The sequence below is a fragment of the Cupressus sempervirens genome, chromosome 5 (genome assembly GCF_028749045.1).
Source record: "Cupressus sempervirens isolate cs-2001-9-10 chromosome 5, ASM2874904v1, whole genome shotgun sequence".
In the NCBI taxonomy this organism is placed as follows: domain Eukaryota; kingdom Viridiplantae; phylum Streptophyta; class Pinopsida; order Cupressales; family Cupressaceae; genus Cupressus; species Cupressus sempervirens.
Window position 1 is genome coordinate 318,743,679 of NC_143122.1, and position 18,639 is coordinate 318,762,317.

The window sequence follows — 18,639 nt, forward strand, 5'->3', positions numbered from 1 at the left end:
CCATCCAATTAAATTAACAACTTTACATCTATCACAAACACACTAGTATGTTCTCTATGATATTATCCCTTGCACATACTACCAGAGGTTCAAGATGAACATGATAGAGTCACAACACAAGACTTGGGCAGTAGTAAAACACATGTAGAATAGTCACTATGAAACCAAAATCAAAAAGCCCAAATGGGGAAGTGATCAATTCCAATAGTAAATCACAAAAGAGATCATTTCAAGAATAAGTCAAGTATGACAACAACCACAAAGAGAGTGATAGAGAAATTTTGATGACCAACAAAAATATCGAAAACCAATGCTAGCCCAACAACATGAGGAAAGTACCTCCAGCCAAATAAAATAAGGCATTAGTCACATCACATTACATGTGATGACTAAGAATAGTCACAGAAGAGAGATAAATCACCACCCAATGCTAAGGAATACATTATGCTAGCAATGTTAGAGAACACACTCACACACATCAAGCAATATACCTTCAATAACCTCATGCATATGCAAACTACAATAATTTCCTTAACTATTTTCTATGCAACGCAACAATTAAATACCCATCAATTTTTAATATAATTTTCATAAGCTTAAGAAGCAATCAGTTTGGGGACAAGTCATTCACCCAAAGGATTTTAATAGAACACCTACTTCTTTGCAATGATTCCCAATAAACACTTATTTATTAATGAAAGAAAACATTTCATTGCTATTGATATAATAGAGAGTCACAAATAAGATTCATTTATTTACTTACAAAAAGGAGAAAACAGGAAAAACAATGTAGCTTACTCCAGAAGGAGAAACAAAAAGAGGCACTCAAACCCAACACATGGACACCAATTAACGGTTCCATCCAATAGGACCACACAAGTAACCAACCATACTAAGGCACATCGATTCCATCTACAAATAAGGAAAGACTCACTTCCTTCTCCTCAAATTGCTTAAGTTACATCTACTGGACAAGCAAGTCCATCCCAAGTAGATACCTAAGCAACAAGCTCTCACAGAGAAACTCACACTCACACAATTGCAACATCAACCATATGGGAAACATATACATAGAGATTTCAATGTTTGAACATGTGCTCTGATACTAGATGTAATGCCCCGCTTGACTATCCTTGGAAAACAAGGCTATTACAAGTTCAACATTTTTGTTTGTTAAAGTAAACTATGATAACATCAATATGTGACAACATAAGCAACGAAAGACTAACAACATATAACAATACCAAGACCCCCAAGTGTCATAACTAACAAACACACTCAATTACCGAAACATGAACTATCTAAGTGTGCTTAACTTGCAATGTTCATTTCATCTCTAACATCAGATTACAAGATTCATTTAAAAAGCACAAGATTAATTCCTACACATGTTGAAATGATGAAAGATTAAACTACATTATGAGCATAAAGGAATATTGAAACATTAACCTCCACATTGGGGAGTATCGAAATAATAATGACAAGGCTAAGACACTTGTAAGAATAAATGCATCCAAGATAAAACTAACAGGACTAAATCATTGAAGTAAAACATTAATCTCAACATCTACATAAATGATTTTATAAACTAATAAGAGCATAAGAAATAGTATTGAAATACCATTGCAATGATATATAGCATGAACTAACAGGCAATCCACACAACCTATCTAAGTGCACGTTTCCACCCAACACAGTCACAACTTCATAAGACATTAGGTCCTCAGCCAGTCCTCACACACAAGATATTCCATACCACCCAATCTGTGACCCTAAGCTAGAATTCTCATTATACTAATGTAGTGATCAAAAGAACCCTACAGGTTTAATATACTACAATAATACAAAAGCATCTATGAAAGTGTGTGTACAATATCGCTACAATGTAACATGCATCATAATGAAACATACTCCTACAACACACCTCTCAAGTGGTGCATCACATAAAACAAGCAACATCTACTAAGAAAGAAACCACATGGAACCAAGTAGATAAGCAATAATCACGAGAGAACTCATAGTGCCCAAACACAAGGTATCAAGTGAACAAACAACACCAAAGAAAACCTATACATCGGTCCAATGCAATAATGAAGATATCTGCATGCTGAAGGGATACAGATCTGACCAAGTAGAGAATAGTCACAAATAGCTTACACACAGGCCAAGTAGTAACAAAGACTGAAAGCAATCTGAGACAATGCAACAGATCAGGTCCTGGTCAAAACCTCTAAGATACTATGATGAGGTTGTAGTGGAGTGTGGGCACGTAACATGCCAAACGACACTCCGAACATCCCTAGGCACAGTAACATGCCAAATGATGATCCAAACATCCCAAATATATTGTGTGTTGATTAAGTAACCATATTTTATTTATTTTGATCTTATTAAGTAAACACCTCATTTATGCAGTCGTCCCAGCCGCTTTGTGTTAGTTCTTGCAGCAAAGGCCACTCCACATCTTTACCCATACATACCCAACTATCTCACCAAGTGATGAGTGTCTAAAGACATGCAATTCCCACCCCAACCATCATGATAAGAAAACACTCATCGGAGAATGTCTCGATGGTAAGAATCTTTCAAGATTTGGTAGGCACATATAAAGGAACTACACTTATGAATATAGAACTAGGGTTGGATGAGAAAGAAAAGACTCAAGGGTGAAATAAAAAGGTAGAAGAGATTGGATAGGGTAATCAAACAATTAACGAAATCCAACCCCATTCAGTGCTTAAAAAATCCAAAATCTGGACAACACTAAAAATTTCAGTGAAGTAAATTTCCACCCAAAACCAAAGTTTAACAAAAAACTATAAGATTGAAAACCCATTAAGAAAATTAGCTCAAATAAGCAGAGATTCAAAAAAAAAAAACTTTTGGGAAAACCCAGAAAGAATGGCCAACATTTCTGTTCATAAACTTGCATTTAAAACCCTCCAAAAATAGGAAAATGCATGTGGAATCCCAACTGAGATAACCCATTAAACAAAAACAAGCTCTAAGCCTAATCGAGCAAGAATTGAAATTGAAACCTTCAACATAGAATTTTAAACACAAACCCTACCTCACAAATGAACAAGCAACTCCAATAAATTGAAGAAGAAGGGAAGAAAAACAAACACGCTATCGAATCTGCTAAGAAGCTCGGCAAACAATGGCCTATCCACTACCAACACTTTGCAATAGACCTTGCTAAATTCTATCAAACAAAACTCCTAGATCTAGCAAAGCAGTAATCCTCGAGAAGAGGGTTTCAAAAACCTCCAAACTTGCTCCCCAAAAATAAAATTCACCCAAGTATGCATAATCCAATTTACAAAGGCAAAATTTTTCTTTATAGAGAAAATTTTCCCAAAAGGATAGAATTTGGAGAAATTTAATATAATTTTTAAAAATTAGAAACTTTATTAAAACCCATCACTTAAATCTACCAAAATAGATTTAAGTGATTGAAGACGGATGAATTGGGTCCTGCAGTCAAAACTGCGCAAATGAATAAACCATCTACTCACTAAAATATAATAATAAATAAATTAAGTTAAAATAAAATTAATTAATTAATTAAAAATAATATTTATTTAATTAAGACCCAAAAATCCCAAAAATTCAAATGATCTAAAAGACTTGGAAAATCCATCCACAACCAACTGGCCAAAAACCAAAAAGGTTAAACGAAACAAAAAGCCCACAGGGACATAAATGTAGAGATCCTAAGCAAATCTAGAAACATGAAAAAAATCTAGATGATTGGTCTAAACACAAGGAAAATTGAGTTATCTTTGAGAACTGGAAGATAATCTAATCTATAAAAAGAAAGATACGTTGCCCATACTAGAGGCAAAATTGGCTCAAGTGAATGGTCAAATCACTATCCCTAATGTTGTTGTCAAAGCTAGAAATCCTGCACACTTTACACAACCCGTTAAGTGCAATGGTACAAATATCAAAGTTGAAGCAACATGTAGAATCAACATAGATATCCATGTAGAGAATATCTACTAAACCACCTATTGATAAACTCCATAACACAACATCTCAAATGTTGTCAGCACTCACATCAAGTAGGTAAACCAATAAACAATATATCAAATTGAACCTAATGTACCACAACATATTTTCAAGATGAATCCAAATATCTAAACAACATAATCCACTAGATACATAACATGAAATAAGGTACATAACACATAAGCCATCATTTAGCAATATCCAAATTCTAAACTATAAAGTAAATGTCATCCACATATGAAATAATAACATAATGATAATCACTAGAGTGTCTCAAGTATCTCCAAGAACAAAATGGAATATTGTAGCAGAATGACAACATGAGAAACACTACTAAAGGTACTTAAAATAGATATGTTAACATGGTCAAACACATTACTAACCATTGCTACAGGAACCTAGTCCAATGTAGCAAGATAATAATACACAATGCAATCTCTGCACACATCTCAGGGTGATCATGAAACAATATCATGATACCACATCAATCTTGCTAAGTATTGGCACAAACCTCAATGAAACCATCTAACACATCATAAACTCATAAATCAACCATAAGCATAATCAAAGAAATTGATATTGTAATAGAAATCTAGTCACCTCAAGGGTGTAGACTACTCATGGTCCCAAACACGATCTCTTCACAAAGAAAGATCAACAAGGTTTCATCCATTAGGATGACTTATAAAAATAAAATGGGAGAGGCACTACATTCCATCGAGCATGTTCAAACTCTATTTCTTCGACGTATTATTAGATGTTATCGGCTCACCCCCCACAGTATTGTTCTGGCCAAGTTTGGGGCCCATCCCTTTTGATTGGCAGCCATTTTCAACATGATTTGGTTTCTTCATCATCTTTGTGGTTTTTCTAAGTCTACAGGTGACCGTTTTAGATACTCTTAGTTTATTGCTCCTATTTCATTGTGGCATATTCCAATCTGACCCCCCGGGCCTGTTGCTAGTTCACACAAGCTTCGTCTTTGTTGAGCTTGATTAAGATTGATATTGACCACCTCCTTCCCTTCTAATTCTCTCTTGATGCTCTTGCCCACCTCTCCCCTCAATATAGGAGTTAAACTAGCATGTCAGACTCGACATTTATAGATGGTATATCACCACAACTTGGTGTAACCTTGTAGGTGGGTTATGCCCAAAGATGGTCTTTTATGCTGAGCACTTTTTGGTTATCAGAGATGATATTATTGCGCTCCCTAGCTACTTGTCTCAATGCTGGTCTCATGCCTTATGTATCTCTCTAGGCTCCTTTAGGGTTGGCTCCCATTAGCTTCAGATTCAGACATATCACCACATGGATAGAGAGGACCTGACTTGTCACTTGTGTACCTTGGGTACAACTGAGATGGAGATCCATTTCATTTTTCATTGTCTGGCCTACTATGAGATTCACGGGAGATTCTATTGCTTATTTAGGGAGTGCAACTCACTCACAACCTTTTTCAGCTACATAGACCAGAGATGCCTTGCACTATACCTTAGGGAGACTATGCAGCTCCATGAACACACTTTACAACTCTACTTTCTACAGAGAGTGACCCCAGTTCAGCTTATCACCACTTTCTTCTCTCTGCCATCTCTTGCACAAGGGGATAGAGTAGCCTTCCAGTGCCACCATCGCCAACCACTCTAGATCTATGAGACCTCGTAGTTGTTATACTCGTCAGCATCACCCTCCCAATTTTTCTTGATGGTGGTTTAGGGCACCTGATCGCCCTAGTTCATACCCTTTGATGCTTGGCTTCTTTTTATCAAGGACCCTTAGTCCTTGCCTCGTCTTGTGCTCTTTGCTTCTTCTTGTATCTCTTTTTTCTTTTTCTTGTTTTCTTTCTTTCCTTGGCACCATTTGGTGCTCTTGTTGCTAGCAGTCTTGTATCTTGGATGCTTTTCAGTCCCATAAACCCTTGGGATCTCTTGTTGGACATTAATAAATTTATCTTATCTTCTCTGCAAAAGGTGTAATGCTACTTTTTTTTCACTTTGATAGCCTCTAAGATGTCCAATCCAAGTGAGCTTGCCTAAAGTGCATGGATTGATGTACTAGTCTCATTTGAAACTTCAAGTTTATGTCAAACATGGTGGGGAAAAGTGGAAAATATGGGGCCACTCAAGCTCATTAAAAGGTGCAGTGTTTTGATGTTCACAAATTTTTTTACTTGGTATACGAAGTGTGATTCAATGGCAAAGAAGTGCAAAGATCCCAAAAATTTTCCTAGCTTTGAGAGTGCATGAAATTGCAATGTGTTGACTTTGATCTTCTCTAGATCTATCAATACAGTTGTGTAGTTATTGTTAATCTTGATATTAAAGATGAATGAAAGCAGCACATATATATTTTATGTTTACATTTGGCGCATTGTGGTTAAGGTGCATGGGTTAAGCCTTGTATGTTCTTATTATGACCCTATTATAGATGTGAATGTTGTCTAAATACACAATGATGGACAAGCTTGTTGGGGACCTCAATATGCTATTCATTGAGGGTATTGATTAGAGAAGAACACATCATCAACCTTTCATAGTTCTTTCTAGATGTAATGTGGGGCAACGACTACCCAGCCAGTTAATTCGATGGCTGGATGCCATGCCGCCCATGTCTCCATACCCATGTGATATAAACCATCGTACATTTTTTCACTGTAGGATATTGTCTTGTTCAATTTGATTATTGCACGAAATAGTACTAATTGAAACATGTAGCATAGACCTTTTTCTTTTCTTTTTACTGTTGACTATTTTACTTTGTTCATATTTATTTACATCCTAGTAAATTTTACCTCTAATTTGGTTATTTGTCATTTGTGAAATTTTTGTTGCCCAACACTATGCTGACCCCAACTATGTACATCTTTTAACGAGTACTTGATTTTGTACATTATTATTTTTAAATATAATTTGGTTAGAAACTATTTTTAAGTAAACTAGTGTTTTAAAAAATATATATTTAACTATTTGAAATATTATTTGAAATGTATTTATAATAGATTTAAAAAGTAGTTGTATATGAATATACATGGATATAGATTTAAAAAATATAAATACATATATAATATTCTTACAATTAACTTTAAGAAAAAAATTATTCATAAAAAAGAGTCATGTTTTTAAAAATATATCTTTTTTTTAATAAATATTATGTAATTAAAAAATTAAATTTTAAATCTAGACTCTTGATCATATTTTTAAATTGGATTTTATAACTAAGGAGAAATAACATAATGATGATCATAAAATGTTGAGTTTGATTTTAAATAAATAAATACAAATTATAGAATTTGGGAGGAACAAATACATTTTATGTTCATTTTTTACATTATATCTTAAATTTCAAAGAACCAACACATTTTTATTTAATTTTTACTTTGAATTTGACAACACATTTGTCTTCATATTTTTACATTAAGTTCACATTATTTTTATTTTAAACATAATATTAATTTTATATTAAATTTTATTTTTATGACCAAAATAATTTAGGTGTATATTTTGTCGGTAATTTTATTTCATCATATTTTTATATTAGATTTTATTCTAAATATAATTTGGGTAAGTTTTTGGAGTAACAATAAATTTATGTTCGTATAGTTGCATTGCATTTTACTCTAAACATAATATAGGTAAGTTTGAGCAAGACTAAATATATTTATAATAATATTTTACGTTGAATATTATTTTAAACACATTTACTTAATTTTTAGGTGGAATTAAGACATCTATGATCATATTTTTACATCAAATATTCTTTTAAGCATAATTTACATAAATTTTAGAAAGAACTAACACATTTTTGAAATTAGATTTTATTCTAAACACATTTATACATCTACAATCATATTTATATATTGTTTAATGTAGATTTTAGAAGAAACTTATATATTTATGATCATTTTTCTACACTAGATTTAATTCTAAACATGGTATAGATAAATTTGAGGAGCAACACATTTCCTTTTTATCATATTTGTACATTAGATTTTATTCTAAATACTTATTGTACTATGCATTCATCAAAAGAATTATATATATATATATATATTCATTTATTTAAAAAAATAAAATAAAATGAAAATACATATTTCAAAAAAAAAAATATTATTCAGTTTTTTATTATCCATCATTTAAAAAGTAAATTTATATCATTGTATAAAAATATTAAATAATTATGCCGAGAGGCGTTCTATACAATGGCAGTACAAATGCCCAGCACAGGAATATGTGAAGATTCCTTGTCAATAAAAAAGAAAATGGAGTTACATTCCCGAAATAATAGGTGGCCAACAATAAAGACAATAAAAAAAATTCCCGAAATAATAGGTGGCAAAAATAAGAAGAAGCCAAATGGAGCCCAAAATAATAGGGTCTGAAAAGATAGGCTCCCATAAATTTTAATAAATCAACAATTATTATTTTAAATAAATAAATAATTGTTTGAAAAAAATAGAAATTAGCATTACCATATGATAATGCTTTTCTTTTAAAATTGCGGTTTTTTTTTTTGTAAAGATTACATATATTGTTTTTTTAAATATGAAAATAAATTATACAAAAATAATTTTTATAAAATTGAAAAAAAAATTTAAAAATTAAAAAATAAAATTAAAATAAAATATAATTTTTTTAAAAAGCGAAAAACAAAAAATGAAACAACATTGTTAAAAAGGCCGCAGCCTGCGACAGTTATAGCCGCTGCTGTCAGCGGCAGTAACTGCCGTCACTGACACATGTCAGTGATGGCAGTTACTGTCGCTGACAACAGTGGCTATAACTGCCGCAGAACGAAAGGATGGGGTGGCGGGGGTGGTGGCCCGTCACCTCATTTAATTTTTTAAATTTTTTTTTGAAAAATGAAATGCATGCTAAACGCATAGCGTTATAAAAAATAATTTAATTTTATTATGAAAACTGATTTCGACGTGTAGACATTTTATATGTCTATTTTTTAAAAATTAAATTTTACAGACTTATTTTGAATTTTGAATTTGAGTGGAGTAGTGGAAATTGAAAGGTTTTTTTTACTGGAAATTGAAGAGTCTCTTAATGGGAGATGAAGAGTTTTTTTCGTGAGAGATGAAGAGTTATCTCTCTCATTATAAATCACTCATCTCTTCTCATTTTTGCTCATCATTTGTAGAAGAATACATTTGCAGAAGACAAGTTTTGAGTAAAGCTTTCATTGTTTTTGTTGAGAGGTAGACTGCAGTTTGTTTACGAAGAAGAGTGGGAGACAAGTCATTTGGAAAAGCATTCTACATTTGAAGATCAACAAGGAGATAAAAAAAAAAGTAAGTTTTTTCTTTATTTTTTATTTCTATTAAGTTTTATTTTGCATTTTGATTATTATCTGCATTAAGAATTTTAGTTACACTATTTACATATAGTTCTAATTTATTTTTTAAAATAGTTTTTAGTGATTGCTATTTTCATAGTGATTACTATAGTTTTTAATGATTACTATTATTTTTTAAAATATTTTTTTTTAATAGTGATTTATAAATTTAATGATTACTATTTTCATTTACTAAAGTAGTTTGATTTATAATAGTTTTTTAATTAAGCTTAATATATTGATTTATATTAATATTCTGAATTAGATTACTATTTCAATTAAAATAGTTTTGTACTAAACATTTAGATTATAATTAATTGTTACATATTAATATTTGAAAAATGGATGGCAATGCCGCCATTTTTCAAATATTTTATGAAAGTACCGATTTATTTATTTTTAAATATGAAAAATCAAATTTATACTTTTAATTTTGTTACTTGAAAATTAAACTAACCATATATTTATTTTAATTAATGGTTATTTTTTATATGCAATTTTAAAATGATAAATATTAACTTTTAGGCATCAATCTTTAAAAAGTGGAAGACAATGTCGCCATTTTTAAAATATTATAATAGTAACCAGTCTATTATAATGTTAGCCATATCTAAAAATATTTCTAATGTTTCAAAAGTGGACGATAATGCCACCATATATTTTCATTAAAATATCAATTTATTTGTTTCTAAATAAAATTAAAAAATTAAAAAATTTATACTTTCAATTTTGATATTTCAAAATTAGACTAACTATATATTCATTTAATTTATGTTTATTTTTTATGTGCAATTTTAAAAGAATCAAAATTCATTTTTAAGCATCAATCTTTGAAAAGTGGAAGGCAATGCCGCCATTTTTTAAATATTATAATAGTAAGCAATTTTAACATTATATGGTTTCTATGGAAAAATATTTAGTGTCATGAAAAATATAGCTTAATTCACTAATATTAGTTTTCTACTAGCTATGGTGAGACCTGGGTTAAATTTTGAATTAGAGGAGGCAAGAAGAGAATACCAAAGGCAATATCAAAGAGAATATCGTAGAGAATACCGTAGATGTCAACAACAACAACAACAACAAATAGAAAATGAAACAGAACAACAAAGAATAACATTAAATCAAGGAAATAGTCAAAGTTATGGTAGAAGAAGGTCTGAAGTGTTAGTTGCAGAACTAGAAAATGATGAAAGAGACAACAGAAATGTACAGAGAAATAATCGTCAACGTACTTCTCAGAGGGTCCTTCCAGATACACAAAGGTGTGGAGTCCAACATGTTGAAGTGCAAGCAAGTGACATACATGAACATCCTATAGATGCAAACAATCAACGAAATGTTCAGTATGAAGGGTCTCTATCTATAGAACGTGTCCCAGAAACACCACAACATCAAAGTCAAATCCATGTGAATGATGAATTAGAAGGTGATCATCATGTGATCATCATCATCAACTATTATGTTGTTATTCTTATTATGCACATTCATAGTTCATATTCCACAGTTAATGAAAAGTATAATTTGATATGCTCAATCTCACATGATAACCTTTTTATTTGCACATTTTAATGCTTGCAAGTACCATTATGCTGAAATTTTATTATACTAATTCTCTAATTTGTAAATTTAACTATGATCATCAATTGGGTCCACAAATTAAGTTTATAATATTATTTCAAATTATAAAGGCATTCTTCAATTCAAATAAATCATAATGTTTTTGCTTCATTACTTTCAACCAATACATTGCTACTCAATGTTTGAAGTCTATGTTTGTCTATTCTTCACTATCCATGAATGGTCATAATATTACCATGTTTCAATACCCAAAGTTTCATTACAAATTTTAATACAATTTGGTTTTATATTCATTTTCTCCACAATTGATTGTACTAAGTGACCTGTTCTATTTTTTCAAGACCATTATTGATATAAAATATTTATCCCTCTTATTAAGTATACATTTGTTCTATTTTTTTAAATTGGTGATAATGCTTTCTAAATTGTTTTCCATGTTTTTTTTTAGGCATGGAAGCCTCTGATAGACAATCAAGCATTGTTGACATGAGCCCAACTTCTTCAATAGACTCAAATCATTTTTATGAGACAGAGTTTCAGAAGTGTGCATGAATAATTAAGCAGTGTTGTACAACTATGGTAAAAGCTCTTGAGAATGCAGCTTTATCTATTGATCATGTACAAGAGATAGAGATAATGGAGATGGAAGATGTTGCAAAATATGTACGCAACATATCTACAAAAGTAGATGCATTTCCATCCATGATGAAAGAGGTCTATGATGATCATATTACGAACAAAGGCCGTAATACAAATTTAATCTCTAAAGAATATGTGATGTACTTACATCATTATGGAGAACTATACACATGGTCCATATGACGATTTCAAAATTTTTAGTATTTCACTTATTAATTTATCTAGAGAATTGTACTAGGAGATGTTGTTCTGCTTTCATCTATGTATCGAAAAAATAAATAAACAGTTTAACTTCTTAGCTCAAATTCTTCTCAACTATACTTGCAAATATTTCAAATCTTTTTCCTTCACCTTTGTGTTTGTATTATTAAAGCTTTAACATGAGATATATCATTTATATGTTGATCATTAAATTACGTATAAAATTGATATTTTATTTCTAACTATTAATCCACTCTAAAGTAGAATATTCATTTTATACTCATTTTAAGTGCAATCATTACCTCAATAACATATAGTAGTCCTTCATTGTACACTATTCATGCTAAACATAATTAACATTAATCAATTCTCTATTTATAAATGCAACTATTAAAGTTATAAAACTACATAAGGAACATTGTAATCCTTATATTGCTCTATTATGGTAAGAGGCATGTGTAAGGAGAACAACCTACTCTCCTAAATGTAACTTTAAACATAACAACAATCGTAATTCTAACCGTGGTCCTACTTTTCCCCTAACCCTAATTCTAATGCTTTTTCTACCCCTAACTCAAACTATAAGCCTAATTTCAACTTAGAATTTAACCCTAACTCATATTTTAACCCTAACCCTAACCCTAACCCTTTATCTACCCATATCTTTAATTCTAACCCTAACCCTACCCCTACCCCTACCCCTAACTCTAACACTAACATTAATTGTACCTTTAACCATTTTCCTACTTTTTGCCTAACCTAATCCTAACTGTAATTTTGACTCTAATGCTAACTCATACTCTAACCATAAACTGAAACCTAACCTTAACCTTAACCTTATCTCTAACCCTAACCCTAACCCTAACCCTATCACTAACTCTAATACTAACACTAACCCTAACCCTACCCCTACCCCTAACTCTAACTCTAAATATAACTCTATCATAATTATAATATAGCCCTAACCCTAACCCTAACTTTATGTTGACTAAAATTATAACCCTAACTCAAACCCATACCTTAACCTTAACCCTGATGTAACTCTATATATATCGCTAACTCAATATATAAACCTAACCCTAACCCTAACCCATAATCTAACCCTTTCTCTACCCCTTTGTCTAACTCCACCCATAATCATAACCGTAACCCTATTGCACCCCTAACTCTAACTATGAATCTAACTCTACCATCATTTTACTTTAATATTAACCCTACCTCTAACCCTAAATCTATCCTTAAACTTGACTTAAAACTCTAACCTTAACCCTAACTCTAACATTAACCCTAATTCAAACCCTACTTGTAATATTAAATCTATTCGTAACTCTAACCCTAACCCTAATTGTAATTTTAACCCAAAATCTAACTTTAACTCTATCTCTAACTATAACCCTAACTCAACCATGTGCAGCTAAAAATGAGGATAGATCATGCTAGTAATAACATGATCTCTGCATTGTGTGACTTAGTAGCCTCTCACCCTACCCTGTGCACCCTCATATGATGGAAAGAGATCTTGTTTGATGATGTCTTTGGGGGCCACCCTCTTGATGTCATCAATAGATGCATCTCTTGAAATCTTAGCCATAAGCTCCCTAGATATGGAAGCTAATATGTCAGGGATAAATGAATGGTGAGCTCTAAATCGAGTAGTCAAATCCTATAAACTCCTACATATAGTAGCACATATGTCTCTATATAGACCATCATTGGAGGACAATATAAACTACTATAATATAGCAACCTTCTGCCCCTACCCCTACCCCTACCCCTACCCCTACCTCTAACACTAACATTAATTGTACCTTTAACCATTATCCTACTTTTTGCCTAACCTAATCCTAACTCTAATTTTGACTCTAATGCTAACTCATACTCTAACCATAAGCTGAAACCTAACCTTAACCTTAACCTTATCTCTAACCCTAACCCTAACCCTAACCCTAACCCTAACTCTAATACTAACACTAACCCCAACCCTACCCCTACCCCTAACTCTAACTCTAAATATAACTCTATCATAATTATAATATAGCCCTAACCCTAACCCTAACTTTATGCTGACTAAAATTGTAACCCTAACTCAAACCCATACCTTAACCTTAACCCTAATGTAACTCTATATATATATCGCTAACTCAATATATAAACCTAACCCTAACCATAACCCATAATCTAACCCTTTCTCTACCCCTTTGTCTAACTCCACCCATAATCATAACCGTAACCCTATTGCACCCCCAACTCTAACTATGAATCTAACTCTACCATAATTTTACTTTAATATTAACGCTACCTCTAACCCTAAATCTAACCTTAAACTTGACTTAAAACTCTAACCTTAACCCTAACTCTAACATTAACCCTAATTCAAACCCTACTTGTAATATTAAATCTATTTGTAACTCTAACCCTAAACCTAATTGTAATTCTAACCCAAACTCTAACTTTAACTCTATCTCTAACTATAACCCTAACTCTAACCCTAAGTCAAACTCATGCTCTAACCCTTAATCTGACCCTATCCTTTACCATAACCCTAAGCCTAATACTAACCCTTTCTCTACCCCTATCTATAACCCTAACCCTCACCCTAACTCTAATCCTAACCTTAACCGTAACTCTAATCCTATCACTAACCTTAACCTTACTCCTACCCCTACCTCTAACTATAAATCTAACTCTACCATATCTACACTTTAACCCTAATCCTAACCCTAACTCTAACCTTGACCCTAACTCAAACCCTTACGCTAACTTTGACCCTAATGCTACCTCTATATATAACACTATCTCTATATAAACATAACCCTAACAATAACCTTATGCCTAACCCTTTCTCTATCTCTAACCCTAACCCTAACCCTGATTGTAACCCTACCCCTACCTCTAATTGCAACCCTGAATCTAACTCTACCATAATTGTACTTTAACCCTAAAAATTATTTTAACTCCAACCCTAACCCTAACCATGACTGTAACCCTACCCCTACCTCTAATTGTAGGCTTAAATCTAACTCTACCATAAATGGACTTTAACTCTAACCCTAACAATTATTTTAACCCTAAAGCTAACCCTAACTCTAACCCTTTCTATACACCTATCTCTAACCCTGACCCTAACTCTAATTCTAACCCTAACACTAACCCTAAACCTTACCCCAACCATACCCATAACTCTAACCCTAACTCTAACTCTAACTATAAATCTAACTCTACCATAATTAGACTCTAATCCTAACTGTATCCCTTAGTTTAATCTTGACTAAAACCCTAACAATAAATCTATCCTTAACCCCAACTCAAAACTCTAACCCTAACCTTAACCCTTACTTTAATCTTCACTAAAATCCTAACCCTAACTCTAACCTTAACCCCGATTCAAAACTCTAATCGAAACCTTAACCCTTACTTAAATCTTCACTAGAAACCTAACCCTTATTTTAACTCTAATTCTAACTCTACCTCAACCCTAACTCTAATTCTAACCCTAACCCTAACAATAATAGTAACCTAAACCCTAATTCTTACCATTGTCCTTACCCTAACCCTAACACCAACACACTCTAATTCTAAACCTAACCCTAAGAATAGTCATAATCCTAAAATAGCCCTTGCCCTAGCCCTAACCCTAACCCTAACTCTAATTGTAACTCTACTCCTAATCCTAACTCTACCTCTAATTCTAACCCTAACCCTAACCCTAACTCTAATTAAAATCCTAACCCTAACCCTAATGATAACCCTAACCCTAACCCTAACTCTACTCTTCAATATAACAATTTACCTAACAATATCCTTAAAATAAAACTCAATTAAAATGATAAGAATTTTTAAAAAAATGTTGAATAATTTTATACTACTACTATTTTATAGTAAGTTTATACAACTATATTTAAAAAGAAATAAAAAAATCAATACTAACCTTATCAAAAATAGAAAAATTAAAAATTACTTTTTTGATTGCCCCACGATTGCCACTAGCTTATATATATTATGCTAAGAGTAATCATTCTCGAGGCGCCTATTTTCATTTTCATAAATCCCAACTATGATTAAAATAACCTTGGGATTAAATGAAAATAGGCACCTCGAGAATGATTACTCTCGGCGTAATATATATAGGTATATATAAGCTAGTATATATAGAATATTATATTTAATTATGTTTTAAATAATTTTTTGTAATCACATTGATGATTTTATAATTTTAAAACATTATTTTACTTAAAAATAGTTTCTAACCAAATTATATTTACAAATAATAATACAAAATCAAAAAGTACTCATTAAAAGATTTACATAGTTGGTGTCAGGGTAGTGTTGGGCAACAAAAATTTCAGCCAATGACAAATAATCAAATTAGAGGTAAAATTTACTAGGATGTAAATAAATATGAACAAAATAAAATAGTCAACATTAAAAAGAAAAGAAAAAGGTCTATGCTACACGTTGCAATTAGTACTATTTCATGCAATAATCAAATTGGACAAGACAATATCATATAGTGAAAAAATGTACGATGGTTTATATCGCATGGGTATGGAGACATGGACAACATGGCAACCAACCATCGAATTGTCGTTGTCGTAATGTGGATTGATAGGAAGTTGATGGTTTAACTTTTTTCACGCAATCGCCTTGCCTAAAAGTTACTATTGATTATTTAGTGTGATTTTGTTCAATATATGATTGACTACGGATTGTTGCTATGATCCATCTTTCTTTGACATAAGAAGGGTTGGAGTGCATAAGAAAAATAACTAGATTTGATCCTCACTTGGTTTACGAGCTTTTGAATTGTGTCAAATATTCTCATTCTCCTAGCAATCCCACAACATGGTGGGATATTTGGAAGTGAGATCTAGGGTAGGTCAATTTGAACATGCAATATGATAGAAAGACATCTTGCTTTGTACAAAGCTAAAAGTTATTGAAGTACAACTTGTGCGAGGGTTGTGCAATAAGATTTCTTTTGTGAGCACAGATGGTTGCCCTAGAAGACCATCAGTAATATGAAATTTGTGTACATAGCATGTCAATTTAGGCTAGGGTCCCATGGGCACTTGCTTCCTTCAAAGTAGAGTGGGTGTCACTGAGATTTTTTAGACATATTTAAAAAGGGAAGCGGTTTTATGGATTTATATGTGAATCCGCTTTAAAAATTAGCCACTACATTCAAGGAAGATGATTGTCTCATGAATTTTGAATATGAAAAAAATATTTCTTCATAAATTTATGTAGTGGGATTATTTCATTTTGGTGGGAAAATGAAGAGTAGGTTTGACAAATGGCTGAAATCTTCCCTAAGCTAGTGGGGCTAAATCCAGCCCCACCTCATTTTCACCTGCTCAAATTGAGAGGGCTGAAAATTTGGGGCTCCTATTTTGTAGGAAAATATTCCAATCAAAGCTTTAGCCCCCTCTAAAATATTACCACGGAGCCACCCGCTCCACAAAAATAGAGCCGAAGCCCCTCCCATGGGACCCCTGCCTTACTTCCCTACTTTATAAAAATTGATGCAAAATTCAATGCGATGATTGGGTTAGCACATCATAGTGATATGAAGAATGGATTGAAAAATTATCTAGTTTTTTGGGTTTTCATGGGACTACATTGTACTCTTTGCATGAGGCACCTATATGTTTTGCAAATGAGTACATACCTTATTTCGTGTAGGGGATGAATTTGTAACCTCTTTCAAGAGCATAAGTTATCCACCACTAAACCAATTTTCCAAGCGAGACACTTCAATTGCCACTAAGTTGTAGGTTACAATGTCACTCATGGTTTTAATGCCATACTAAAAAATTGATTATTTTTATCTCACTATTGGGCCCTAACCATGTACCTCAACAAATTTCCCCTGTTGACCAATGATATTTTCCTCCTAGGTTGAGCATAAATTAGAATAGGATTGTTTGGTTCCCACTCATGACTAAAAAATCTCAAAATAAATATGAGATCTAGTATTGAAAAATAGAAAGGAAAGTTGTTGTAGAAGGTCCTAAATACACAATCTATAGTGAAAGGCCTCAAATCAAGTCCTTAATACAAAATCTCACTTGTTATTCATAGTTAGATGAGGTTCAGATGGCATGCACAAATAGAGACTTGTGTGTTTGGTGATTACAATCTTTTTGACACAAAGAATAGAACTAGAGATATCTTTATTGAGAAAGTATTTTTTTTTGGAAGAGGCCCTATAGCCCTTTATAATAGATGTCCACGAATACAAACTCACTAAATAGCTAAACTACAACTAAATTGGAAACCCATGACAAAACCATAGACCAACAAGGTTTGAAAGGACCCAATACATTTGATACCATCGCAAAATAGATCTCAACACAAAGATGACTTTGAATGGGTTGCAAACTCTATATAATGAGGTCACAACTTAGTTACCAAACACAACACACTTTAAAGGTTTCCTAGACAACCCTTGGTCTCAACATATCATTTCAAGAACCCATGACGTAGGTGTGGGAAACTCAATCACATTTAATAATACCCCTCTTCCCTTTTTTGCATCTCCCTTTCACACACACATAATGGTTGGAAGCATTCTATAATGGTAGGAAGAGGTAGAGTATACCTTTTATCTCAAATTTTATAGCCATTTGCACATCAAAATATAAATTTTTAATAACAAAATACTTTGAAAATAAAACATGCTTCAATCCTCTGAGCACTATACGGTGCATAAGTCCCTAGAAGTGTCCCTGGATCCTGTGGATGGCTCTCCCCCTGTGGCTGGCTCTCTCCCGACTGACACTTCTTTGGGGCCTTTGGTCACTAAGGATGTCCAGCCTTCAGGTCAGGATCCTGTCCCATCTCCTATCTTTGATTTGGCTA